We start from the raw sequence: 26,642 nt of genomic DNA, 5'->3' as shown, positions 1-26,642 counted from the left end.
ATAGAAAAGAGATCAAAGTTGTCAAACCGTTAAAGTTTTGTGGCCAAACTTTAAATATTAAAAGGTTACTAAAAAATGTAAAAATATCGATTACAATGACTAAAAGTGTCAAAATGGCTAAAAAATGAGGACCAAAGTTGCCAAAGTACAGGACCAATTCTGCCAAAATAAAACAACATAAAGTCCAGGGACTAAAATAGACAAAAATTATGAAAGTTCACTATTCATAAGAAACAATTTTCAAAATATATATATATATATATATATATATATATATATATATATATATATATATATATATAAAGTAATAAAATGAAAAAAAAAATCAAATAGGATGGAATCGGAAAAGAAAATAGAAAAAGATACTTATGGTATTAGCATGTTTTTTTTAGCTCTTTTTGAAATGAGATGGCCTGTAAGCATCAGATGTCAATAAACTCCATATCAACATAATTGCTTAAAGTGATAACAATGTCGGCCAAAATTGTTAAATGGAGTCCACCCCAACCAAAACGTCGTCCATCAGCTGTCTTCCACTGTCTTTACACAGTCACACCACCGCTTCCCTCATCCATCATTTACACGAAGCAGCACACTCCTGTCCTCTCCACCGCTTCCCCCAATCGTCGTGAAACACATATATCTACCAACAGAAATTTACTGCTAGCTTCCATTCCAAAATCATTTTTGATTTGTATAATGGTTCGGCCACAATTTAATTGGGTTATCTTGATTCCTTTTATATATTTGCAATAGGTAACTGATGAGAGAGTTTGATAATTGATGTTTGATGATGCCTAATAGGTGTTCCATGAAATGCCTTCAAGGATCGTGATTTACATATGGCCATTGTTATCATCTTATCAACTAATTGGAAGCGAGGACGGTGGTATTCAATTTACAGAGGTGCAGCCAGTATCAGAGGGGCAAAACCGGCCAGTGGCGGTGCGTTCGTTACACGTAGGGTTATCAAATACCACCGCTGCGATGAAAAGCTCTACTACTGCTCCGCCGGTGTTCTTGATCAATTGTCTTCCCCTGTCTTCCAGGTATTTCATCTCTCTTTATATACGTCTCTACATCTCATTTCATCTTCTTGTATTTGGAATTCAATTTTCATCAGTTTCTTAGAAGTATTGGTTAATTAATTCGTGTTTTGAGAAGTCGTTCGTTGAATAGTGTATAAAGCTATTGTTGAAGGTGATTATGATTTTATTACATTCATCATTATACAGCAAATATGTAATCGATTTGAAAATATGTGAAGCAATGATACGTGTTCTGTATTTGAATTATTACTTATTCTAAGGCTAAAAGGAGTGGAAATCGATAAGAGACTCGCCACCGGTCGCCACCCTCGCCAAACACCGACCCCTGCCATGCGCCAAGGGGAGCGCCAACCTAGCCTCGCCAGTGGAGTAACGAGAAGAGAGAGAAGGCCTTGGACGATTTTGATTGGGTGGAGTGTGTTTGGCCGAAGTGCTTCCTTCTTGACTCAGTTTAATTGTTGAATTCCGATGTGAAGATCGAAAATGGAAAATGGGAGTCTCGCTGCAATCAATTTTGCTGGAGGAAGAAGAAACAAAAATCTGAATCGGACAGAATAACTTCCAAAAATCTCATACTTACACATCACACCCCCATCTTAATCTCTATGACAAGTCAAGTTTCTGAAATTACCAAAAGGACCCTGCATTTAAATATTTATTGTTTGTGGTTTTAAAAAATAAATTTTGTTTAATATTTGTGAACAAAAAATGTATGTATATTAAAATAAAATGATTTAATTAAATTAGAAAAAAATATCAAAAATAATATAAAATAAAGTGTCAGTAGTCTTACCACTTCCTATCAAATGCTAAGATTAGGTGCTGAATGGTTAAAAATGATGTGCACTCAAAAATCTGATGTGGTGACGTGTTAGGAGTGTTACCACTCCCTTTAGCTTAATAGTTGTATTTGAATGATATGTAAATAATAACGGTTGATTTTGTTAAAAATCTCTTCTTGTAATGTAAGCAGTTAATTTCGATGTTAATGGCGGCGACTTTTACAGAATCATTTTGTTGGTTTTTTTTTTCTTAAAAGGAACGTTAATTAATTCTACAGTATATATATATATATATATATATATATATATATATATATATATATATATATATATATATATATATATATATATATATATATTGAGGCCCGTGCTAAGTACGGCTCACGAAGAATAATTTGGTTATTTTCCGTACCGTTGTCTGAAGTATATCGTGCTAATAACCAAAAAAGTGATAGGACAATGCTATAAATTGGTGGATTTTCAATTTTAAAACAGGTGAATATGAAAATGAAAATGGAAGTACATTGTTAAATGAAAAATATATGAAAGTCAATTGCAACTTCCTAATACAAATTATTGAAAACCTATCAACATCATTTGTACAACACTCTAGAGATAATGGGATTAATCACAAAATATTATTTTTGATTTTTCTATTTAAGGATTTAGCCACTTGTACCTTGATTGCCCCTTGATCTTTAATGTTATATCCCCTTGATATTTAACGTTATGTCCACTTACATAATCTAAAAAATCAAACATGAATTAGAAGGATTTGAGACTTTAAAAATATTTTTTAGGTCATGCAACAATCACAACATATTTAGTGGTAAGGCTAACATCAAATAGCTAATTGAAATGTTATTTAATTAAACAAAAGTGATTCACTATTAATATAATGTTAATGGATATTGTGTTGTGATATATGGATTCAACAACAAAGGTCACGAATTTAAATTAAAAATGACTGTTAGAAATTTTATAAATTTTACTAATAAATTTGCAAATTGTCCTCTAAAAAATTATAAAGATAAAAATTATACCTTTAAACTTAAAGCTTAAACTTCTCATTCTCTAATAACTCTCTCCAAACCTACAACTATCGGTCTATGTGAGAATTGTAAATCTAAATAAATTTCATGGTACCTTTCCATTTATATACTAAAAACATCTACAAATCCTTTTAGACCTATTGGAGATGTAAGATGTGAAGTCTTTTTTCTTTTTTTGTTCTTCAAGCCTTTTTTTTAAATAGTCTAAAGAAAGTATTCCAGATTTAGTAAACATGAATGGTTTAAATTTACATCAAATAAACAATTTGGTCAAAATTTGATTTTGGAAAATATCTAACTGTTCAAAAAAATGGCCACCACCAAAATAAAACTTCTTCGTTCTCCCCCTGCATGACAGTAGGCATGTAAATTTAAGAAACATATAAAAAAGAGATGGAAATCAGAAAACTGTAGGTTGTGGAAGGTCTAAAGGCATACGTGTACCGGTTGAATAAACCCACACTACACATAATTATAATGAGACCAACTCCTTTCGACAATGTTAATTCACCATGAACGTAAAATACAACATGATTAATAAAAATAAAACATTAAAATAGAAATCTAATTACGTTTTGCAACTACGTTATTGATGGCGTTTACTTAACAGTTGCTGGTTATAACTCACAAAGTACTTCACAGAAATGGTCTTTGTGTTTTTTTTGTGTATTTAGTCCAAAACTGAAACCTTTTTCAATATTGCTTTTACCATTTTATTGATTTAGCCACTCAATTATTTTAGCTAGAAATTACTTTTTGACTTAAAGAGAGTGTCATACCAGTATTATGATAGCTTCCTTAACAACTCTAGCAATAGTGACTATTATTGCACTTGTTACAGAAACACGAATGTACTGGATCAACACTTGCAAATATAAAACATGTGAAGATCAATTACTATAATAAAAAACAGTTGAGTATATTACGTGCTTTATGTTAGTACCTGGTTATTTGGGGTGGTCATCTCAGTTTCTAAAGCTTATTTCCATCTGATCATTATTTGTTCCCGATGATGCTCATATGGTGTTCTGTTACAGCCTTGTAGGGACATCCCAATAACTTTTTTATTTTTCTATAAGTTCATGTGACCTCTTGATGTACATCTTACATAATATTAAAACTAAAAAGCAAATAGTCAATTAATATCCAGATTAAAAAGAGAATTTGATCATAACATAGACAGATATATCGTAGTAACAGAAGCCCTAATAAATCTCTCATGTTAAAGCGATTAAAAATCATAAAAATTTTGATCACCTTCTATGATATTAGACAATTTTCATAATAACAGTTGAATAGGCTAAACAAACCTGTAATCAACTTTTTCCAGCCATAATCCTCTTTAACCTTGTTTATTCTATATCTATAATTTCCATTGCTTCAAGATAATTTCAGCACCATTTTTCAATACTGCCTTTCTGTTCACCTTTTGCTCCAAAGATCTGACGGTGGTGTATTCCACTTGGATTGTACTAATTCATCTCTTCTAGAGTTGTAACACCCAACAACACTATACACATCCTCATCACATTCAGCCTTCAACCTTGAAATCTTCTCATCTTCTTCTATCAACATTTCTTGAAAAGAAGAAAAAATTTAAATTTAAAAATATAATATAAACGGGTGATGATGATTTATGTTAACAAATATCATACATTGAATTCACCTCCAATGGTGATGACCTTGAATTTAGGGGTTGCAAATCGGGTCATCGTGTCGTGTTTTTGTCTGACACGACATGACACGATAAGGTTTTATATAACACGAACACAACACGATGTCGTGTTTTTTTTAACTAACACGAAAACGAACCGATTACAAAACGACAAACACGAAACAACACGACAAAGATAACATAATAAAAAATTAGTTTATTTAATTAATATTTAATCATACATACAAATAAATGTTAAATCGGTTTAATTTTCGTGTCGAATTTTAAACACGAAAATGGCACGACACGACATCGTGTTTTTTACAATTAACACGAACACGAATTTCAGTTTCGTCCCAATTTCGTTTCGTGTCGTGTATTTTTGTTGTGTCATGTCAACAATTGTCACCCCTACTTGAAATGATGCCAGTTTCAAACTCTGAGAAGATCCACAGACAATTTATCCAAACTTGATTGCATCCTTTTGACTTAAACAAGGATTTGTTGGCAGCAACAATGAAAAGCTTTTCATCCAACTCACCCATTCTTTTTACACCAATATATATATACACACACACACAAGATAAATGTCATACCATGTTCAAAGAACAAAATACATAATTTTTACTATCAAATAATGTATTCTGGAGGAAAGAAGCTTACAAAAACTAATTCTTTGGGCGCATGTTGTAATCCGTCATTGCTTAACGTTTCATCACTTCCATTTTCCCTTTCATTTGGTTAGGTTCTAGTTCCAAGTGTTGTTTAACATGAAGCTTCTTCTGAAGCTGGAATACTTTTAGTGAAGTTTTTCTTTCTCTCTCTGTCATGCATTCATAAAAGACAATCAGAAACATTTTTCAAAGTTATGCTTATCCCAAATCTCAGTATTTAATAAATGCTAAATCTGCTTCTCAATTATATTCAATGAAGAGGAAAAAGAGCAAACAGGTTATGGGCATGAATGGATAATGAAGTGTTAACAGTGAGAAATATGTTGTACAGATCAAGATGAAAAAACAAGCGCTTCAGTTAGTTAACCATTGAATCTTTTATGAGATTGCAGTGAAACATTGTTGTAAGTGATGACCATGTGGTACTTAACCCCTGGCACCTTGATTCAGTTGATGCCAAAGGGTATGAAAAGAGTCTAAATAAAAATTCATTAAAACATGGTGGGCAACGTATTACTCCATGACATTACCCTTCCTTAGTTTGGAGAAACATAGAAAATAAACCTTTTGTTGAAATAATCAACCACTAATTAAAGCTAGAAAACATGTATTGTTACAAACGAGACACATATTTTCACAAAAAATAGCATTTAGTGTTAGACCATATCTACATAATCCAAATTTGGCATCTCCATGAAATTTCCACTTTTTGAGTTGGCCCACAAACAAAAATCAATATATCCATCAAAATTAACCACTGGACTGAACTAATATTAATTAACCCATCGACAAAACACATGCAATCAACTAACCCATCGACAAAACACATGCAATCAACGTTGTCCACAAAAAACCCTAAACCATGATATTAAAACTTACCTTTTGAAATTATCCGCCAATCAATAGCCTAGAATGATTATATGTTGAGATTAGGATTTCTAGTTGAACCCATCAACAAAGGATACACTGGAAACCTCCATCGAAGATGTGTTTGTGGAGAAAGAAAAACAAGGACAAATTCCTTGCCATCACGAAAATCGTCCATGTTTGCATTTGTACTCTATCATAAAAGAGGCGCCATTTCTGATGATGATTGGGAAATTTCATGTTTGAGATTGTATACAAACCTGAAACAGAGGAATTACAAGTGGTTGAAAAAGAAGAGGCTTTGAAGAAATAGTGGATTCAATGATTCATCAACACAATCGTTTCTCAACTTTGTAAGCAAATTGCTAAATTCCTATAAATAAGTCATAAGAAGGAGAGGTTTTAATTTTCATCCAAATATTTGACACGAGAAGCCTCTTATCAAACGGAATCTGTTCTTGCCTTTTAATGAATCCGCTAAGATCTCCACAGCCGTAGGTGAAGCAACAACGATCACTGTAATCTCAAGAGTCAGAGAAAGAATAGGAGATTGGGGGCGGTTATATGCCAATCAATGTGTTCCAAAATACGTGTCCAAAATGCGTGCGTAATGGAAGCGTGAAATCTACACCCCGCTCCCGAGTTCAACAAATCTACACCCCGCTCCCGAGTTCAACATAAATAGAGAAAAGAAAGGAAATGGGAGGAAATGAGAAGAAAGTAAGAGAGAATGGTGCTGCCGAGTTTCATTAAAGGAAGGAAGTGGAAAGAAATGTAAGGAAAATTTCCCCATCTACCTTTTCTCCCGATTTGGGAGGATTTGAAAAAAAGAACAAAATGTTTAACTTTCCTTTTATTTCTCTCCGACTCAGGAGCACAAATGACAATTTCTTTTTCCTTTCTTTTCTCTTCTTTTCTCTCCTTACTTTCTTTTCTCTTCTTTTCTTTTCTTTGCTATAACTCGGGAACAGGTTTAACTTAAATTGATGAGTCGGTGCGGAACTATGGAATGACGTTATGAAACATTGCATCTGTCAAAAGATAGGTGACGTGGCGTCCATGGAAGTGTGCGAATTTCATTTAGGCGGCACCAGAAAAATAAGGCTTTTATATATAACTAGGGTAACTTCGCGCGTTGTGCAAAAATGCATTTAAATGGTTAAAATTATGGGAAAAATAGAAATATGTTGAAATTTACATTTTTAGTCATGTTTTGGGCATTAACCGAATTATCAAATAACATAAAAATACATCAATTTTTATTTTGATACTATCTAATATGGTCTATACCTTATAAGCTTTACTTTTACTTTTATAATATCCAATATATGTTTTTGTATAACATTAATATAATCTACTTTTCTTATGTCCGATAATTTTTTTTTGGATAAAATAAGAAATAAGTTTTTTAGAATAAGCTATTAATAAACAATATTGAACTAATAAATTTTGTATTACACTATTTATATTACACCAAAACATCAAAGGTTTCATATATAAACTTTCAAATATTAAATATTGAAATTAAGAATGAAGTCATACAGAATATATCATTATACATAAATGTCATCAAGAGTTTTAAAATAAGTCAATTAGTAAATATGATATTTAATTTTAATTACATAGTTTGCAAGGCGTACGTTTGATTTTATTTGTACCTAAAAAAATTAACGTGAATAGGAATATAAAATAAATATTACTAAACATTAATATAAATAATTAAAAAGGATATGTGGATCTCCGACCACCGGTTAAAGACAACATACATCTCTAGTGGTATCGATTCCTATGTGAAATTGAAGTAGTCATTCTATGTACATCTTGTTTTCTAATTACATAAACAAATATGAGTAACCAAACATAAAAACATTATCTTTATGTAGGAAAAATATTTTAGTTAACTAACAAATTAAATAATATAAGTTTAAGAGTTAGGAGTTTCAAAACATTAATATTTTTATTAATCAATGAATTAAGTAACACATGTTGAAATTTTTACAATCATTATTAAAAAGCATTTGAAATATTATATATATATATATATATATATATATATATATATATAGAGAGAGAGAGAGAGAGAGAGATGAAAAGTATAACATTTGTATGAGTTTTAATTAATTATCTTTTTGAAACGGTACAATTACAAAACAAAAAAAATATATATTTAAAATATTTAATTAAATATTTTCGACATCACCCTATATAATATATGATCAATATATTAACGATAAAACCACAATATACAACAACTGTATGACAATAATCCAAAAATGAAGAAAATATAAAAATGAATTACTATAACAAACTTACAAATTAAAAGCTCTAATATAATAGAATATCTCCAAAAGTGGTCATAAGACCTCAACCCAACACAAAAACCTTTAAGTTTGTTTTCTTTTTGAGAATTGTATATGATTTGTATGCATGTCTTCCCAAAAGATTGACCTTTTTATAGTAAACATTTCACTAAATGCTAATTAAACATAATATAAGTTATAAAACTTTTGAGTGTTAAATCATGATTAAGAAAACTTTTGAGTTGCATTTGTAACGCCCGTAGATCAGGGCTAGTCAATTTAGAGACGATAAGCGTCAAAAATAACTTTTTGATAGAATATTATTTAGGATAAATAATCTTAACTAAGTTGTAGTATATGTTACAAGGATTCCGTACATATAAAGAACGCCGAAATCCGAGTTATAACGAAGAAGTTATGACCTGTCGAAGTTTCGCGACAGAACCGACACGACACAGCGTGACGTAAATAGTGAATTTACGTTGGAGCGATATTTAGCCTTAGCGGTCTAAACAAAATTCGTAGAGTTCATTAAACCGTGAGCGTGCATAAAAAGAACGTCCAAATCTGACTTCGTATGAGGAAGATATGATTTTTCTAAGTTTCAGCTTAGCAGTATGCAGCCCGAATACTCGATTTGAGACCGAGCGGGTTTTAGCCGAAACAATCTAAACGAGAATCGAAGATCTCGTTAATTGTAGTAAAACGATAAAAATACAGGCGAAAACGGACGTCGGATGAAGAAGTTATGAATTTATAACGGAGTTTTCTTGTCCCGGCCTATTAAAAATAAATAATAAAAATAAATTTAAAATTAACCGACGGAGTCTAAACGAAAGTTGTAGAGCGTAATCTCACCTACGCGTGGATATAAAGAACATCGAAAATGGAGTTCGTATGAGGAAGATATGAATTTTTGAAGTTAATTAAATAATTAAAATATTAAATTTAAATATAAATTTCGATATTATCCAAAGGGGGGGAGTCAGCGACCCTATCCTCATTACGCCCAGCGTAATTCGGGTTTCCAGCCCCCTATAAAAGGATGTCGAGGGCAGCCGATTCTTTTGCTCATTTCTTCCCTTTCTCTCGCGTTTTTGCATCGTTTTTCGTGCAAGAATTATCCCGAAGCCCCGGTATCATTCCCGAGCCCCGAAGCAAGTCCCGAAGCCCCGAAGATCCCAAGAAGTGCAATTCCTGAGCCGAAGCTTTGCCCGTGAGGAATCCGGTTTTTGTGAAGATCTCCCAGATTTACCGAAGAATACTACTTCTACAAGCCGTAGTGTTGTCCGATCATCTTCTGATCAAGTGAGTGTGTAGTTACTTTCTTCTAACGCATAAATATTAAGTATTTGCTATGAAATACGAGCTATGTGTATAATATAAAGTTGTTTATATGTGTGGGTGTATAGTCCCTTTCATAAACACGGGTATAATACAAGTATTGTTTGAATGTATTAAGTATATGTTTGGGTGAGTGTGTAGTTACTTTCTTCTAACGCATAAATATTAAGTATTTGCTATGAAATACGAGCTATGTGTATAATATAAAGTTGTTTATATGTGTGGGTGTATAGTCCCTTTCATAAACACGGATATAATACAAGTATTGTTTGAATGTATTAAGTATATGTTTGGGTGAGTGTGTGGTTACTTTCTTCTAACACATAAATATGAAGTATTTGTTATAAAATACGTACTATGTGTTTATATATTGTTGTTTATTTGAGATGAGTGTGGAATGGATGTTTTATATAGTTTTTAAATGAGTTAAACTGTATATGTATTTTATACATACAAATATGTTGGATAAAACATGGGTAGATGAGATAGTTGGTATGTGATAAAATGATGAGGTATGAAAGATGATTAAGAATGATATTGACAGATGCACCAATTAGAGAATATCATAATACTAGCAGATGCGCTTAAGAATAATATCGGTAGATGCACCAAGTAGTGAATGTCGTAATCCTGGCAGATGCGCTTATAGGATAATCCTGGCAGATGCGCTTATAGGATAATGTCGGCAGATGGGCCTAAAAGAGAATGTCATAAACCTGGCAGTCGCGCCTCATAGTGTATGACGTAATCCTGGCAGAGGCGCTTAAAGGATGATGTTGGTAGATGCGCCTTATGTAGCAATAGGTTTTGTGCTAATTCCTTAGGTCAATCCTTAGGAATGAATGAATGGCGGGTAGTTGAATTCTTAGGGTAAAATCCTAAGAAATAAAGAAGATAATAGGGATGGGTAATTGGGTTGATTGTTTGATGGTTGAATATAATAATTATATTATTGTGTGTTGAAAACCTTATATGCTCACCAGGCTCCCAAGCCTGACCCACTCAGTTTTCTTTGTATCACAGGTATCGATACGAAGATATATTTCACGGAGAGATTAAAGGAGATGTAAACTCTTTAGTGTAAATAAAGTAAGTTATGTTTATGCTTATGTGTCTGTATCGGAACATGACATCCCGAGATTTTGTTATATAATGAAAATACATTTCTTTAAAGAAATGTTTTGATAAATCTTTATCATATTTTGGGAACAAATTCCGCAACTGTTTTCTTTAAAAAGATTACTCTGATTTTATAAAACAAAGCATAAACAAATTGGTCTTTTCTGGCCGTGAAATTGGGGATGTCACAGCATTAGTTAAAAAATGGGGTTTAAAATGAATGTGGTTCAAGGAAGTTAAAAAAAGGGGGTTTCAAATACATGAGATTCAAGAAAAAATGATAGTTTTATAAGTATGTATGATAATTATATATATATATATATATATATATATATATATATATATATATATGTATATATATATATATATATATATATATATATATATTAAATCCAAAGGAGCTTAGGAATAGTACTTTTTTAGGCTTTAGGTTTTTGCCACAAAAGTTTGCTGAATTTGACACTTTTAGTCCCCAACGTCCAAATTGTTACATTTTTGCCTTTTGATTAAGTTTTTGTGCCTTAAGGTTTTTGCCACAAATCTTTAATGACTTTGACACTTTTAGTCCTTATAGTCAAAGGTTTTACGTTTTGGTGTTTTTACCATAAATCTTTAATAAATTTGACACTTTTCGTCCTTGTAGTCAAAACTTTTACATTTTAACATAAAAAACACAAAAAAACATCCTTTAAAATTTTGCCACCATATTTTCCCAACTTTGATAATTTTAACATTATTGTCACAACATTTTTTGATTTTCTCTACCAACATCCATTCTTTTCGTTGTACACTTTTGACATCTAATTTTAGGGGTTGTCGACTTTCTCCCCTATTTATGGTGATTTACAATTTCAGCACATATCTTTTAAAGTTGACCGATTTTTTCCATATTACCCCAAAAGCGGCATAGCCGTGGGTTCTTTACTAGTATAATATTAAATCTGAAAGTCCTTTTGAACAGTTATGTTTAGGATTTCAGAGTTTCACCACAACAGTTTATGGAGCTTGGCAATTTTCGTCCCTCAACTATCGATTTTTAGTTTGTGTCTTGGATCTGCCCATGTTACCGTTTTGTGGTTTTGTTGTTTGTATGATTAAGAACTTTCAAAGTCTAGAGGAAGTTTAGTATGAATTACTAAGATGTTTTTTTTTATATGTTTTTACAGATTGCTTAAGGTAGCTAATATTTTCAATTTTGTTATAAATTCATGATTAAGTTCAATTTCTTTTTACAAAAGTCAAGTGGTTAACTTCCATCTATTTTGGGATAAGAATTTTGTCCATTTTACCCCAAACCACCAAATAGCATCTCAATTTTGGAAACATTATCAGTTTTTTTATCATGTGTTTTGATGCAATAATGCTACTTTAACCTTCTCTCATTTCTATTTTAGTTTCTTTATGAAGTTTACTACTTGTATCTCTTTAGTTTCAACTCCTATAATGACTATGTGTGGTCAACACTGGTGACTTTCAGACATACAAGTTACATAAACTATATAAAAATGGGAAGATACCATGATATAGCTTTTGTGGTAATGAAGGCAACTCTACAAACTAATTGTAACGCCCCGTCTCTGGTATGTTGCTTCCATGATATTTGTTTAAGAGGTTTTCTTGAAGGACTCAGCGAGTCTATAGCCCGACTCGCCGAGTAGGGACGGGATTTCGAGCACGTGTTAGTCGACGACTCGGCGAGTCCATATTCGGGACTCAGCGAGTCTGCCTGCCTGGAAGAAACCCTAAATCCCCGGGTTGCACCCTATTTAAACAACCTTATGAGCCCTAAACTCGCCTCCTTCACCATCAGAGAGCTGTGAGAAAACCCTAATCCATCCTTTGAGTGATTTGAGTGTTTTTGTGTGGATTTTGAAGGCTTGAAGAGGAAGAAGAAGAAAGGAACAAGGAGAAGAAGTGTAGAGCAAAGATCCAAGGGCAAAATCAGAGTTCATTGAGGTATTCTTCGGATTTCCTTATGTTTTATGCTTTAAACCTCCATTAGAACACTTTTAGGGCTAGTTTGATGTATTTTCCAAGCCCTATAGTTGTATGAATGCCTTAATAGGTCGAGATATCCTTAGATCTGTTCATTTAGGAGTTGTAGAGCCCGGATCTATTGCCTTTTTGAAGATACTTTGCATGAGAACCCTAGATCTAGCCTTTATTATGCTTTTTGAGCCATTTTATCTTCATGGATGCATATGGGCACGTAAAGATAGAATCTTTACGTGCTAATCGAGTTAAGGGAGCCCAGATCTATAAGTTTTATACACTGGATTCAAGCAGAATCGAGTTTAGAGTGACTGCATGCAAGCGACTCGGCGAGTCGGAAGAACAACTCGGCGAGTCGAGTCGCAAGTCTCCGATTTTCCCTGTTTGAGTGATGCCGAGTGGGGACCAGTGAGTAGTAGAGTGGACTTAGCGAGTTGGAGGTCAGACTCAGTAATGGAGGGACTCGGCGAGTTGTTCATACAACTCAGCGAGTCCAAGGCAATCTTCTTAGCTCGAAGAACAACTCGTCGAGTTGTTCATACGACTCGGCGAGTCGGATGCAGATTGCCTGAGTTTTAGATTCGAAAGGGAACTCGTCGAGTTGATGCCATACTCGACGAGTAGCAGCGAGTAGGGTTGAGAAGTGAGAATAGGGACTCGGCGAGTTGGCGGCCCAACTCGGCGAGTCAGGTCAACTGTAGGTTGACTTTGACCAGGAGAGTTGACTTTGACCAAGGGTAAAAGAGTCATTTTACCCCAGTGCAGTGATTAGCATTTGATTGAGTGTGTTATGGATTTGTAGCCGGGGAGATACCGAAGCAGCAGCACTTAGTTTCCAGAGCCATACACACAGCAGCCAGTTCACGAGGTGAGTTTCCTTCCAGTAGGAACGGGTCTACGGCCACAATGCCGGCCTGTTTAGTTAGTAGCAGTTCCGGACTTCAGTCCGAAGCAGCAATTCAGTATGCTTGAAGTCTATGTGATTCGAGCATGTTTGTGTGTTATATGTTCCGGACTTCGATCCGATGCAGTATGCAGTATATGTGTTTATATTAGTTGATATGTGTTATGCTATGCCATGATCAGTCAGTTCCGGACTTCGGTCCGATGCAGTTAGTTCCGGACTTTGGTCCGATGCAGTCAGTTCCGGACTTCGGTCCGATGCAACCAGTTCCGGACTTCGGTCCGATGCAACCAGTTCCGGACTTCGGTCCGATGCAGTCAGTTCCGGACGTCGGTCCGATGCAGTGGGCAAGGCCCAGTATGTGCTTTATATGTATTGTATGGTATGTGGTAGTTTGGGGGATCTCACTAAGCTTCGTGCTTACAGTCTTAGTTTTGGTTTCAGGTACTTCCGCAAGCAAAGCGATGAGCTCGGGATGATGGCATCGCACACACCACAGCTTTAGTTTTGTCCTGGGAGTTGATTCAGTTTTTGACATGTTTGGATACAGTTGTGATACATCTTTCTCACAGTATTTTATTATGGATTTTGATCACGCAGCATATGGTTTTTATTATGTGATACTCAGTTTCATGGATTTGTTATAATAAAAATCGAAAATTTTTTGGGTAGTATTTTTGGGTCGTTTCACTAATTCCAAATTTTTTTAAAAGAATTGTTTTTTCCTATTTTCTCTATTTCCACATTGTCTTCTTTTTTATTCTAAAAAATTTTGTTAGAAAAAATTCTTATTGTCATGACTGAATTTTATCCAACAATAGTTGATAAAACTCTATGTAAAGTTGATGGAAATATGTATAATTTCCGGAACCATACTAACTAAATCTCATGACTACGTCCGATCCAATCTAATGAATCTGGAAAAAAAAAAAACCTTTCCGAAGCATGGGTCTTTTTTCTAGTTAGACTAAAATACGAGTTACGGGATCCCACGTTGTTGAAAATAAGAAAGAAAAGACAATCAAAAGTTTTATAAAGTAGAGATTAAGTTGAAAACACACAGGGCGTGTTCGGCACAAAGTGTTTGGGAGCGTTTGAGAACTTTAAGTTTCTAGTGTTTGACAAGACGCTCCTTTTTGAACAGAAAGTTTTGTTTGACACTATAAGCTTCTAGCGTTTAGTCTAAACAAAACGTTCTAAATCCAAATGTTATTCCATGTAGCGTTTAACAAAACGCTACAACCTACCCACTATAAGTTACCTGCTACCAGCTAATTTTGCCGAGCACACCATTTGAATCATGCCTACTTTACTAGTTAATGGTCTATGTTTGTAGCTATTGTTAAATTTTGAAATTTTATAGCTTCAGTTTTCTCTGAGTTTATTATTTATTATTTTTATTTTTGCATTGTATGATAAGCAAGTCAAGATGGAGTTAAGCCTTTTAGATCAATTATGGGTTGAGTGCGAGTTTTGTATCTTGAGCTTCAAATGAAAGCTTGAGTTTGAGCCTTATGATTATAAAAGTTGAGCTAGATAATTAACTAGAAAAAACCTTGATTATCTGTTGGGGATCCCTGTGCATAGTTGGGGATTGAGATGTGGTTCACCGTTGGGGATTGGGATTTGGATGGATTTAATACATGTCGCGATGAGGAATGCGATCTCCGGTATATCTTTATTGTCGTTGCCATCTTTAGTAATCATATGTCATATGACCAAAATAACTTTCTAATTCTTTTGATATCCTACTACCATTTAAAGGCATGTTCCTGACAAATTCAATGAAATCAAATATGAAATTACTCATTTACACTATAGCGAATGGTCGAATCGTTGAGTATTGTGCAACAAAAAAGGGTTTGGATTAATAGAAAAAAAAAATTAATATGGAATATTATCCCTATTTTTAAGGATAAATATCACAAAAGTCTCAAGTTTTATACCTATAGTTAGGCAAATTTTTTGTTGGCTTTGACCACAACTTTCACGCAAAGTTGTCACCTAACCATTTAATCACAACTCACATTTGGAAAACTTGTCATAAAGCTTCTACTCCTCAAAGTCTCCAAAACCTCCCACATGTGCTCGTTAGGCTAAGTGGAGTGGCTCGCCAAATACCATCGTTAAACTCGCTAAGCAGCTTGGAACACCGCCCCCTAGCGCTCGCTAGGGGCTCGCCACTGGAGGCTCGTCACTGTGTTGGCGAGAAGAGAGAATGTGAGAAATGAATGCAATTGGTCCGTGTGTGGTTTGACAGGATTACTAATTTGCTTGACAAAATTCAATTTATGATTTCAATTTAACAAACTTTGCTTCACAATAAAAATGACGATGTTGTTGTTCGAAAGAGAAAGAGAAGAAGATAAAGTGTATCGGCTTTTTCAAAAAAAGAGAAGATAAAGCAGATGAAATATGATATATTCATTGAATGGTCCTTGCAGTTTTACTTTATCTAAAAACTTAGTCCCTTGAGTTTTAAGATTCTTTTTATAGTGAAATCTATGTTACATAATGATATCACAATGGTACAAATTCATTTATAATAATAATAATAATAATAATAATAATAATAATAATAACTAATTACAAAACAAATAAATAATTAAATTTAACAATTACATTGGTAAAATAAGTTAAATTAGTGATATATCAATATTTTGTAACATACTGTTGATTATCAAACGTTCAAACTTATTTAATATTGGTAAAACATATACCGTTGATTATCAAATATTATATGAATTGTTTGTAGTTTTAAAAAATAAAATTTGTTTAATATTTATATACAAAAAATCTTTCTATATTAAAATAAAGTAATTTAATTAAATTAGAAAAAAAAATAAAAAAAAATGGAATGCTAAAAGTATTACCACTCCCTACCAAATGCTAAGATTAAACGCTAAATGTTCAAAAATAAGGTGACACTTCTAAGTCTGATGTGGCAAGATGTTAGGAGTGTTACCACTCTCTTTAGTCTTCTAATCAATAAACACTACCACAGACCGGTCCAACATTTGTCTGCACATCCGATTAATGAGATCCATAAACGATATCGGTGCGTTGGTGAGCCCGAATATATATATATATATATATATATATATATATATATATATATATATATATATATATATATATATAATGCTTAAAAATATATTAATTAAATATTACCAACCCTAAAACACACGATACCTAAAAATGAAATTAAATTCGTAAGTGGTCATATGTGAAACTAATATATTTTTATTTTTGTAAGTTTTTATTTTTAAATATTTTATTGTATACAATGATTTGCTATTGATTTAAAAAGGTAATAAAACCTTACATTATTAAATAACACAATACCTAGAAGTGTGGTTATTTAATTTATGCTTTAACTAAAAAAAAAAAAAAACTAATATAAAAGTATGATTATATTGATTTTTGATTTGAAATTCAATTGAAAAAAAAGGTATAATTCTATTAACCATACAATGATCAAACAAGTCGGTCTTCATCCTATACTAAACTCTTGTTATAGATGCCCTATTGAAATACTATCAGTCTATCACTGTAAAGCAGCCATCGTAATGTAAAACTAGATAAATAAAAGGAGAAAACCCATCATGTTCAAAAGAAAACAGTAACATTAATAATGGAAAAAGAAAGGTTGTGAGACGGCCACACACGAGTAACTTCTATAAAATCACAAACCAACAAATTAATAAATACTAGACACATGCTGGTAATGCCATCCACTCATCCACCGTCTCTCAAATACAATTTTTCTTCTAGCAAACTGACATGACCGGTCATATCACTCTTATTCTTTCAATATCTCAAGGCCCTTTGTAAGACACATCACCTTCTAATTCTAGCATTTATTTCTCTACTTTCTCTCTCTTATTAAATATTAATACCTTGGAAAAGGTATATATATATATATATATATATATATATATATATATATATATATATATATATATATATATATATTGCATGGTGTTATTTCCGTCGATTGGAGAATAGAAAATGCTCCACCTAGATGGGAAGTACCTAGATATATGATATTTTATAAAGAAATTAATTTTGAATTATATATATATATATATATATATATATATATATATATATATATATATATATAAAAATCACAAGTATATTAAAATTCAGAAATATCAATTGAAAAGATGCATGCTTCCAAAGTTAATTTAGTTAAAAAAAAAAAATAAACATTTTAATCATGAAAATCTTAAAGACGAGAATGAAAGAGGAAAACATATTTTTTTTTTGAACTGGAGAAGAAAACATATACAATTCATTTATCTTGTACCTTTAATTTTAGGGTTAGTATGTTACATAAAATATACATTATACATATCGATTTTGAACTTTTTGATTTTTATTCTCTATTGAAGTTATTTTTGACCCTTTCAGAGTTTGACCGAGTTGATTAAATTTAACCAAGTTGGTCTAAGTTGGACCGATTTTGACCGAGGTTGACCGAATTCTGAGTTATTTGGCCAAGTTGGCTTAGCTCGTCTTAGTAAGAGGTCGAGTACTAGCCTGAGTTGACCAAGTTTTACAACATTGCCGTCTAGTACCGAAATATTTCATGTCATTATGTTTTCAATATTTATTTTTTTGTTGTGCTTAAAACTTGTAATTTTAGGCATGCATTTTTTCATCTTGTGGGTGAAAATGACATTGTAATCTCTTTCGCCCGCATATCATTCCATTTGTTGTTAAATTTAGGGGTTGCACGATCCAAACCCCCTCCCTCCAAGTTGTTGTTTAAAATGATCCAGAATGTTCCCCAAAAAGTTGTTTACCTTTGTGGATTTCCTCCGTTATTTTCGACAATGTTAATGTAAGTTTTCTTTAATGTCACTGCTTCCTGTTTGGACCATTGTTTTCATCTTTGGACTTGGCTAGGAGTAGAATCCATTTCAAATGAAATTTGGTTGGAATTGGAGAAAATGGGATTGAAATTAAAGAGAATTGGAATAGAGTGGATTAAAATATGGTTTTTGAAAAGGTTGAAGGTTGTATTTATAGTTGGTAAAATGGATTATATATTTTAAATTTTTGATTGTTTGTTAAGTGGTCAACATCAAAGAAGGTGGAGAGAGAGAGAGTATGTGTGTGTAGAGAGGATAAGAGTTCATGTAGGCCCTCTTTGTAGTTGAGTCAGACACAAATAAAGAATGCTACATTGTAAGGAAAATAAGATAAATTTAATTTCATTCAATGTTACATGTATATTATTGTCATTTCTTATTTGTTTTTAATTGGTGGCAATGTAATGTCTCAAACTCTATTCAGGAATGTCTCTCCAAACATCCAGAGTATACATAAGTCTTTCATCTTCAAAGGGGACAATCAAAATCTCACTATGATATGTAAAAGAATAACTAAATTAATGTGGAAACGAGGACTCATGATATGTTACAGAAAGATGAACCAAAAAAAGGGACGTGGTTTACATGTCCCATGAGGGGATGTAGCGACAACTGTTGAGATGGTACTTCCCGTAGATAGTAGTTATGACTTTCTAAGGACCTCATAATGACTTATTCTTTCGTGTTTTTGTAAGGAACCAGTTGCAAATCAGCTAGGGTATGATTCTCCACACACACACACACACACACACACACACATATATATATATATATATATATATATATATATATATATGTGGGTGTGGGTGTGTGTGTACGCGCACGTGTGCGCTTATGTGTGCTAAAGTAGCTAACTAGTAATTTACTAGTGAGGGGTATAGATTCCCCCTATGTGTAGTTCATCCGTAAGGTTTGTGTTTTAGGGATACAAATTCCTCGTATGTGCAAGTTGGTTGCAAAGTTTATGTTTTAAGGGTACATATTCCCCGTATATGCAAGTTATTTGCAAAGTTTATGTTTTAGGGGTATAGATTTCCATATGTGCAAGTTATGTGCAAAGTTTATGTTTTAGGGGTATAGATTCCCAGTATCTGCAAGTTATCTGCAAAGTTTATGTTAAGGGTATGGATTCCCATTTGTGTAAGTTATTATAAAAATTATATATTCGGAGAGTAGAGTCATTGGTAAATAAATACTTATAAGGATTATGTTTATGACTTGCTTAAGTTTTATATTGGTAAATTCTTTTAAAGCTAATATGTATATTTTATTTAGCTAGGAAGGTCGTACGCGGGGTGTAACCATGAGTTACATGGGTGTAGCTCATTAACTTGGTCACAGGGTTTCTCTTGGGTACGATAGGTATACCTAGAGTATGCATGGCTTACTCATGGAGAATGCAAACCCTAATTTTAGGGTACTGGATTACATTTAAGGATCTTAAGTCCTTGTAAACCCTTCTTACCATCATCCACCACCCTCTCTCTCAGCCCCCATGAAACTCGAGCTTCATTTGTGAGAATCTCATGCTTTTGTGTGATTTTTGGTGTGTTATAGTGAAGAAGGAGATCTTGGAAGGTGTTCTTGGAGTCCATAGCTTGTAGGTCCGAACATTGTTCATCTTGATCATCCTTTTGGAGGTATAAAGTCTCAACCTTTATGAATCTTTTGCATAGATCTAGATTAGCTTCATGTATTGGTCCCAAGGTTTGGTTATTGTGAGTATAAGTTGCTCCAGAGTTCAAGTTATTTACTTTGTGATGTTTTTGAGGATCTTGAGTCATAAAAATGGATTCTTTGATGCTATTTCTCACACGTGCAAAAGTTTGAGCTTTTTTAAGAGTTTTAAGGACGTACGGTTTGGTTTTGGGCTCTATTAAACCACACAAAATCTTAAAGTAGTCGACTTTATCAATTAAGACCTTCCCAAGATTAAGATCTATGTGTTGGACGAAATGTATTTAAGCATTAAGAGCTTAATAGTAATTTTTGGACAGGAGATAAGTACGTTGGGCGTACCCATTAGGTACGCACAACGTAACGGGTTTAGCATGTGTGCCCTTTCTATGGATGTCTAGTACGTTGGGCGTATGCATGGTGTACACATGACATACTCATCTGAAGCCCACTTAGGCCATTTTTGGGGCTTAGGACATTTTAGGCCTTGTTCCATGGTTAGTTGGGTCTAGGGTAGGAAGGGTAAAAGGTTCGTTTACCCTTTGTAAGAGAGATTATGATTTGGACTTTTATTTACGGTTTATTACCGTAAATAATATCTAGGGTTGGTTTGAATGTGTTCAGTATGACGATTCATTGTAGCAGCATCTCGTGTTTGTGTCTGATTGTTTATCATCAGATTGAGATGAGTCTCTTCACTGTACTTGTGGGTTAAAGGGACTAGTGTTGGCTCACAGGATTATGTTTGTAGGATGCTAGTTGTTTGTGTGATACTTGCTAGTTTTGTATGTTGGGCGGGGCCTGTTATACGAGTTAGGGTGATACCCGTTATACTCATTGGGCAGGGCCCGCTATGCGAGTTAGGGCGAGGCCCGTTATACTCATTGGACGAGGCCTGTTATGCGAGTTAGGGCGAGCCCCATTAGACTCATTGGGTGGGGCCCGTTGCTTATGGTATGTGGTATTTTAGGGAACTCACTAAGCTTTGTACTTATAATTTTTGTTTAAATGCTTTTCAGGTACTTTTGGTTCAAACGGGAAGGGCCCGACGTGATCGCATCACATCAACCTGTGTTTGACATTTTATGATTTTGGGATTGTACTCTGTTAACTATTTGCGACTATGACATACTTTGATGGTTTTCGAAATATATAGTTAATGGTTTTGTTGATTTAAAATAAAAATTTTACTTAGTATTTTTATTCCATTATAAGTTGGTATCAGATCCTTGGTTTGAGGGATTTGGGCACACTCTTGAGTGTGTGTGAACTCAAACTGAGGAAATAAGTGAAAAGAAAAAGATTTTTCAAAAAGGATTTTTTTTTTGAAAATAGCGTGTGATGCATGCAATCGTTTGATCTCAAGTAAGTGTTCCAGAAATACCCATACACGTTTATTGATTTAGTATGTGAATAACATGCTAGGTTAGGGCTAAGGATCTGCTTAGATATGTATGTTAGGAGACATGCCTTTGTATGCCTACTGTATGAGCCTCTAAAACAACATGCTAGTACGGAGTACATATGAGATGTTAGGATGGCCTGTTAGGTAGTGATCTGGTTAGAACTCAATGCTCGAAAGGTGCTTGCTTTGTGCTTTTAGGAACCACCATTAATGGCAGCTAAGTATCAAGTGAATATCCTAGGTTACATGTGACATAAATTAGATAATTTCAGAAGGTTAGGTTTAACTCTGTTGAATAGCTCTTGTTTGTGTCCAACCATTGTAGTGTGAGACCTTACAGTCAAAGAATTATCTAGTGTCTTGATAGTTTATTTTATTTCATTATTTTTAATAGTTTATTTTATATTTTTTAGCTCTTTTTGTTAGTGTTGCATTATATATTCTTTATTTTCTTTATCATGGATCGTATCGGGTACTTTTTATTTTGCATGAGGTATTTTACAGGTTTTTGGAGCTCGTTGCGGTTGTGGATTAGCTTAGAGATGGGCTTTATGGGCTTTCAAGGCATTATTGAGCTTTCTGGATCCATCAAAAAAGAATTGCGTTTAAAAAGTTGAAGACTTGGATGAAGTGGGCTTATGAAGATGGGTCTTGGATTCTTATTTTGGGCGTGGACTATCCACATTTGAAGATCGAAGAGGATTGTCCAAATTTGAATCATGTGAGATATGTAGGGGACCAAGAGAATATTGAGTAGTGGAGTGGTGTAGTGGAGAAAAAAGAGCCAATAGCATTCCAATATCATTTGCGAGGGTGGAGTCTCGGTTGTGCAACACTGGCGAGGGTACCTGCGCAAATGCACACTTGTGGGCATTTTGGTCATTTTGCTCACCATGTACTTGTGGGGTTAGGTCTAGCAGCTCATACTTCGATTTTACACCATTAGAGACCATTGGAGGCGATTTATGGAGCTTGATACATATTCTTCTCATCTTTCTAAGTAATTGTTAGTTTCTTGATGCAAATACACTTTTGTGATTTTTATTTTGTTGTCATGAGTGGCTAGTTTGTCTATTTTGGTTAAATTTGGCTAAAACCCTTAGTTATTTGTGGGTTTTGAAGGATTCATGCTTAATTGTCGTTTATCTTATGTTTATGATTCTAGTTCATATTTCTTATGTTTGTTTAATACTTTGATCATGAGCTTGGTACTTGAATAAGCAATTGTTGGTTTATTTCTTTGGTTTAGCATTAAATCATTGAATTCACTTAGAAAAAGGGTTTTATGATGGTATAAATCATCTCTAGCTTATGAACCATGAGTCCTTTATAGATGTGTAAGCATTAACATCCTCTAGGAATTGAGGATTCCTTCATTCTTAAGGCTAACCAACTTTCTTGGGTTTGATTGCTTCAACTGGATCTTTAATTTTGTTTAAGATGGGGTGTTATGGGTTTCCCCAACCTCCATACTACCTATGAGGAATCTTGGCATATCATGCTTCATGACTGCTATAACCAATTTGGGATGAATGATAAGATTCATATTGAATCCTAATGATAAACACAAATGTTCATTGTGTTGAATTGCCTTGATTAACCAATTCTCTATAATATTTGAGCATCACACCATCTTGCTTAATTGCAACCTTTTTAGTTATTCAAGTCTTTTAGTTTTCAATCAATCACAACCCCCTAGTTTAATCGTAGTTAGTTAGTTTTATTACACTAGTTCCATTGGATTGCATTGGTGATTGAATACAACCATTTCCTCGAGGATCGATACCCATTTTTACCATTGTATTACGTTTTATTTGCAAACAAATGGTGAAATTTGATTAGTGGACTTGACATCCCACCATGTTTGTTGCATGCAATTATATTCATATGGTAGTTAATGGGTGTTAATGGTAGTTTCTTTTGCTGCTGATGGTAGAGAGTAGAGGGAAGGGAATCATAGGAGAACCTAGGAAGCATGTTAGCATTAACATATGAATTATTTAGTGGGAATGTACAATGGTGGGAATTAAGGGAGCCACTTAGGGGAATTCAGATGAATCTAGAGGAAGGTACGAATATGTGTTCAATGTAGTATTAGGCTCGTACTACTGGAGGCACAAGATTTGTACTTGAGTGAAGGGAGTCATGGGGATACTAAGGGATTCACAGAGTGTGGGATTCTACAAATATTTTGTTGATGGTTTGCATTGTTTGTTTTTAGTTGTGTATGGTGTTCACTAGAGGTGGTTCAGGTCTTGGTGAGGGATCAGGTTCGGGCTCCGGAGCCGGACCCTTAGATGATCAGTGTAATGCCCACGTTTCTAGGTAAGCATTATTATGATGATTTAATAGTCATGGTCAACAATTGTAATCTATTTTATGTAATGAAGAAGAATTATTTGAGTATTATGTAATTTATGTTATTTATGTGCAATATACGTGTTTATAATGATATAATAAAATAAGAATAAAATATGTGTCTAAAGAAAAATATAATTAGACCCAATATCTTTGAAGAAAGTTGAAGTAGTTGTGACAAAGATTTTGGAGATATAAAGAACGCTGAAATCCGACTTATAACAAAGAAGTTACGACATGTCGATGTTTCGCGACTATACCGACACGGCGCCGTGTATCGTAAAAAGTGATTTTTTGATAAACTATTTTTTATCCTTAGAAATCTAAACGAAAGTCATAGTATACGTTAAAACGAGAGCATGCATATAGCGAACGCCCAAATCTGACTTCGTTTGAGGAAGTTATGATTTTTCTAAGATTCGGCATAACAGTACACAGCCCGAAAATTGAATTGTAGATTGATCGATTATTAGCCGACACAACCTAAAAGAGAATTAAAGATCTCGTTAATAGGATCTCAACGATATAAATACAGTCGAAAACGGACGTCAGATGACAAAGTTATGAATTTTTAACGGACTTTAAATGTCTAAGCCTGTTACAATATAACTTTAAAAATAAAGTCAAAACTAGCCGACAGAGTCTAAACGAAAGTTATAGATCTGGTCGATACCCACACGTGGATATAAAGAACATAAAAAACGAAGCTCGTATGCGAAAGTTACGGATTTTAGAAGATAATTAGTTTTTGGAGTAACCTGCGAGTGACACATGACACGATCTGGGCCGCACCTTCTTCCCCACGGCTTGCCAACAGATGGTGACACGTGGCCACATTATACCCATCATAATGTTGGAATATGCCCAACATACGATACTTCTTCAGCCTATAAATAGAAGGCGCAAATCACTTTTTTCTTCACACTTTTCTAACCCATTCTCTCTCAAACACTCCCAAACCCTCTAAGCCTTTCCCTAGCACCTCCTAGGTGTTAGTAGTGAGTCCCGGACCGCCATAAAGCCCCGAGAAGAAGAGCTTCTAGCTCAGAAGTTCTGCCCACACAGAGCCCGGTTCCTCGTTAAACCCCCTTGTAAGTGAGTTATGCTTACCTTAGTTTAAGTATAACTTATGTTTAAGTTCATTATCATTATCATGAAACTATAAACAAGATTTATTAGTGATTCCAAGTCGTTTTCTAATTGATCTACTTACGGGGATGATGTCTAGGTTGTGATTTAGTGAGGTGTTTAAAGTGGGATTTTCAAATAGTATACTTCATATACCTAACAGAACCTACCTCCAATATGATCCTACCTAACTATTCATTTCTTGATAGATCATGAAAGTAGACTTTGAGTTAATGATAAATCTAGACTAATAATTAGTTGCAATAAATATTAGACTAAAACTTAATGATAATAACACTAGGTTTCGTCAAAGGAAAAGACAATTGTTAGAAGCGAAGCGCTTCCCAAATTTCGAGTCGTCACTTTAACAAGTGAGTGCATAGTTACCTTCATCTTACACATAGATATGAAGTATCTAATATAAATTACTTGCTATATGTGTCTATTATCCGTGTTCCTGATGTCTATGCTAGATGAATGATTTATACATGTTTTAATCGATTTAAACTGTATATGTATTTTATATCTATACTTATTTTGGGTAAAGATGGGTAGATGATATAGATGGTGAAAGATGAAATAAATGATGAGAGGCCTTGATGTTAAATCTGATCCAGTCATCTAGCGGAGTATAGATGACGACCACAGACTATTCTAGACAGTCCAGTGAGACGCTAGCAGACTCGCAACCTTTAGGTGTTTGTGAACGAAGTGATCACCAGGTGTACTCCATCCCCCTCATGGCTGCCTTACTGACATACTCCCTCCGTCCCAAAATTATTGTCCATAGACAAAAAAAACACATAGATTAAGAAAAGCAATCATTAGTTTTGTCTTTTTAAGTAAAATGACCCTCTTGCCCTTTTCTAAAACCAATGGGAAATGTGCATTTGTAATTATTCAAGTTTACTTTATTAAATGTTAGGGGTAATATAGTAAAAGTGTATATCTACTTTTGGTAGTGGACAATAATTTTGGGACAAACTAAAATAGTAAGGTGGACAATAATTTTGGGACGGTAGGGAGTATATTGCTAAGGAATCCACTAAGAATTATTATCAATGCCGAAGATAATCCTTAGGATATGTACCTTAAATTATATACTTTAGGGACAGAAAGTGAGGATAACGGGAACGAGTAATCGGGTTGAATGTTTGATGAAATTAAAGAACTTAATTATTATGGGTTGAAAACCCTATGTACTCACCAGGCTCCCAAGCCTGACCCACTCAGTTTCTTGTATTACAAGTAGTGGCACAAGAGCATCAGTGTGATGAGCAGATAAGAGAATTATAGATTATAGGCCAGTAGAATAATACATGTCGTAAATCATATGTTATTTTCTGTTTATGCTTGTGTACTGTATTGACGATGGCATCCCAAAGTTTTTAATATAATTAAAATACATTTCTTCGGAAATGCTTTGATAATATCTTTATCATATTTTTGGGAACAAA

The 26,642-nt window shown here is 33.7% G+C and overlaps 2 long non-coding RNA genes across 2 annotated transcripts; one reads left to right on the top strand and one right to left on the bottom strand.

Annotated features, from left to right (window-relative positions):
- Positions 1-393: 393 nt before the first annotated feature.
- LOC145071359 (uncharacterized) lies at positions 394-2,038 on the top strand. The gene is made up of 3 exons (XR_013690415.1): positions 394-702; positions 805-1,049; positions 1,310-2,038. It is a non-coding gene; the product is annotated as an uncharacterized LOC145071359 (long non-coding RNA).
- Positions 2,039-2,846: 808 nt separating this feature from the next.
- Positions 2,847-6,845, bottom strand: LOC145071378 (uncharacterized). Its single transcript, XR_013690422.1, has 4 exons — positions 6,091-6,845; positions 5,201-5,360; positions 4,550-5,083; positions 2,847-4,460 (listed from the first exon to the last, which is right to left on the bottom strand). It is a non-coding gene; the product is annotated as an uncharacterized LOC145071378 (long non-coding RNA).
- Positions 6,846-26,642: the final 19,797 nt, after the last annotated feature.

The sequence above is a fragment of the Lactuca serriola genome, chromosome 8 (genome assembly GCF_051521515.1).
Source record: "Lactuca serriola cultivar US96UC23 chromosome 8, Lser_US96UC23_V15, whole genome shotgun sequence".
Taxonomy (NCBI): domain Eukaryota; kingdom Viridiplantae; phylum Streptophyta; class Magnoliopsida; order Asterales; family Asteraceae; genus Lactuca; species Lactuca serriola.
Note: the sequence above shows the minus strand (reverse complement) of the source record. Positions and strands in the feature narration are given on the sequence as shown.